Source organism: Chrysochloris asiatica, unplaced genomic scaffold, assembly GCF_000296735.1.
Source record: "Chrysochloris asiatica unplaced genomic scaffold, ChrAsi1.0 scaffold00070, whole genome shotgun sequence".
Taxonomy (NCBI): domain Eukaryota; kingdom Metazoa; phylum Chordata; class Mammalia; order Afrosoricida; family Chrysochloridae; genus Chrysochloris; species Chrysochloris asiatica.
In genome coordinates, this window is record NW_006408588.1 from 56,819 (window position 1) to 60,738 (window position 3,920).

Sequence of the window (3,920 nt, forward strand, 5' to 3'; positions counted from 1 at the left end):
TACAGGAGTGGAAAGCATCATCTTTCTTCCACAGAGTGGATGGTAGTTTTGAACTGCTGACCTGAAGGTTAGTTGCCTGATTCATAACCACTATACTACCAGAGCTCCTTAAGACAATGAACTAAGGAAGTTTATCTTAATAATGCAACATTTGTTATATGTTAAAAAATCAATTATTGTAATTCACATTGAATGATTTTTAAATCCATTGTGATTACTCAACAGATAAAAGAAAAGGCTTTGATTAAATTAAATTCCAAATTATGTTTAAAATTCTTAACAGTTATGGAATAGAAAGGGAGACTCTCAACGTAATAAGAGTCAACCCAAAATCTAGAGCTAACTTCATTTGGGGAGTTTTCCCAAGCCTTTTCTTATTCTTCTCCCTTTCACTGACTCCACTGAATCTATTCCTAAAAAAATGATGATAGTGGATGATGGAGTGTGACCACCTCTTTCAGTTCCTGCCCAAGTTGATGCATCCCCAGCTTTTTCTGTCCTTTAGCTTGTTGTTGTTAGGTGCCATCGAGTCAGTACTGACTCACAGCTACCCTATGCACAACAGAATGAAACACTGTCTGGTCCTGGGCCAACCACACAACTGTTGCCATGCTTGAGCCCATTGACACTGTCACTTGGCCAATCCATCTCGCTGGTTGACTTCCTCTTTTTCTGTGACCCTCCACCTTACTAAACATGATATCCTTCTCCAGTGGCTGGACCCTCCTAACAATATGTCCAAAATATGAGAGATGAAGTTTGGTCATCCTGGCCTCCAAGGAGCACACTGGCTGTGTTAATTCCAACACAGGTTTGTTTTTTCTTTTGGCAGCCCATGGCACTTTCAATATTCTCCTCCAACACCATAACTCAAAAGCATCAATTCTTCTGTGGTCTTTTGGCCTACTCAGGCATAAAAGCCAAGTCCTCTTCCATGCAGTATACTTGGTCGTTAGGAACTAGGTATCCTTGCTGTTACAAAAAATAAAAGTAAGGTCTTCTGCACCAGAAATATAAGTCAGTTTTCCATACTGTGGTGGCTTGCATGTTGCTGTGATATTGAAAGCTATGCTATTGATGTTTCAAATACAGCAGTGTCACTGTGGTGAACAGGTTTCCGAGGATGTTGCAGACCTAGAATAGACTAGGAAGAAGGCATAGGCAGTCCACTTCTGAGGGATTAGCTCCTGAAATTTTATAAATAGCAGCAAAATGTCATCTGATATAGTGCCATAGATGAGCCCCTCAGGTCAGAAGGCACTCATAATACCAGTGAGGAAGAGCTGCCTCTTCAAAGCAGAGTTGACCTTAATAACGTGGATGTAACAAAGCTATTAAGGAGCTCTGGTAGCGTAGTGGTTACGAATCGGGCAGCGAACCTTATGGCCAGCAGTTCGAAACTACCAGCCACTCGGCAGGAGAAAGATGAGGTGTTCTGCTCCCGTAAAGATTTACAGCCTCGGAAACCCTGTACAGGGTCGCTGTGAGTCGGATCCGACTCAACGGCACTTAACAACAACAACAAAGCTATTAGGACCTTAATTTTCTGATAAGGAAGTATGCAAAATGAGAAGAAATAGCTAAAATATCCCTTAATAAAGGGAATATAGAATGTACAATAAAAATTGGAAGTCATCAAAAATGAAATGAAATGTATAAAGATCTATGCACTAAGCATTAGTAAGCTGAAATGGACAGCTATTAGCTACTCTGAATCTGACAATCATATGGTTGACTATGCTGCATGACTTCGTTATCTATTACTGCTCAATCACAAATACCACAAGTAGATGGCTTTAACAAATATATATTTATTTTCTCACAGTTTATGAGGATACAAGTCCAAACTCAGCATGTCAGCTCTAGGGGAAGGCTTTCTTTGTGTGTTCTCTGGGAAAAGGTTCTTCTCTCCTTTCAGCATCAGTATGTCTGGCATAACTTGAAGGTCTCCATGTACCTTGGCATCACTCTTCTAGATCTAGAAATGTCACAGCGCAAGGATATCAGGTCCAAAGGATGCACTCCACTCTTGGCTCTTATTTCTTGATGGTACTAGCTCACTTTTTCTATGCTAATGTGTTTATCCTTTAATCACTATAAGATAAAGATGTTACAGGCCATGTTGTTGTTGTTAAGTGCCATAGAGTCGGTTTCGAATCATAGTGACCCTGTATGAGGTTTCTGAGGAGAAGATGATGGGTTTGAACAGCTGTACCACTGACTTTGTGATTCATAGTCCAGTATTTATCCTACAGCACCACACCAGGAATGCTATCCTTGGGAAGCTCCCTTACATTGCAGCAGGGTTGTAATGAGATTAAGGGTTGTTGTTATTAGATGCCACTGAGTCACTAGCAACTCATAGTGACCCTACACATAACAGAACGAAACACTGCCCAGTCCCATACCAACCTCACAATCATTGCTATGCCTGAACTTACTGCAGCTGCCACTGTGCCAATCCATCTTATTGGGGATCTTCCTCTTTTTCTCCCATCCTCTACTTTACCAAACATGATATCCATCCCCAGGGACTAGTTCCTCCTTATAACACATCCAAAGTATGAAACACAAAATCAGGCCATTCTGGCTTCCAAGGAAGTTTCTGACTACTTCTTCCAATACAGGTCTGTTTGTTCTTTGGCAGTCCATGGTACTTTAAATATTTTCCCCTAACACTATAACTCAAATGCATCAATTCTTCTACAGTCTTCCTTAGTCACTGTCCAACTTTCACATGCATGTAAAGTTACTGAAAATACCATGGCTTGAATCAGGCACAACTTAGTACTCAAACTGGCATCTTTGTCTTGGACACCTTAAAGAAGTCCTATGCAGTATATTTTCCTAATCCAATACATCGTTTGATATCTTGACTGCTGCTTCCATGAGTGTTGATGGTTTGATCCAAGCAAAATGAAATCTTCCACAACTTCAATCTTTCCTCCATTTATATGGACATTGTTTATTGGCACAATGGTGAGGGTTTTTGTTTTCATTACATTGAGATGCAATCCACACCGATAACTATGGTCTTTGATCTTCATCAAAGATCAAAGGATATTAAATATTAATCCTTCATCAAAGATTAAGTATATACAGTCTTAATCCTCTTATTGGTTTAACATATTAGATCACATCATGGGTTTTTGTTAAGTGCCATCGAGTCGATTCTGACCCATAGCGACCCTGCAGAGGGTTTCCAAGGCTGTAAATCTTTACAAGAGCAGAAAACCTCATCTTTCTCCCGCAGAACCACTGGTAGTTTTGAACTACTGACCTTGATACTAGCAGCCCAATTCATAACTACTATGCTACCAGAGATCACCACATAATTGCCACAATACATCATTACATAACTGCCAAACCACAGAGAATCATGACCTGGCCAAGTTGACACATATTTTAGGGAGATACAATTTAATCTATGACATTTGTTGTTGGTAAATACTATTGAGTCAGCTGTGACTCATAGTGACCCTGTAACAGTTTTCCAAAGAGCAGCTGGTAGGTTTCAACTGCCAACTTTATGGTTCAAGCCAATCTGGGACTTCAATGCCTTATTCCACTACAGCACAGCAGGACGCCTCTAGGACACTTGTTATTAAGTGCCTTCAAGTCTGTTGCAACCAGTAGCAACCCTGTATAAGGTTTCTACGGAGCGGAGTGGCTGGTGAGCTTGAATCACTCTCCTTGTGGTTCAAACAACTTTGCACACTATGACATTAGGTATAACAAACTCAGCTTTGTACTTTTATATAAATCTTGAAATGTACTTTTGATGAAGAATGTGACGCTATTCTATGACAGTGGTGGTTGGTGGTTATGTGCCGTGGAGTTAGTTCTGACTCATAGTGACCCTGCACAGGGTTTCCAAGTCTGTAAATCTTTATGGGAGCAGAAAGCCTCATCTTTCTCCC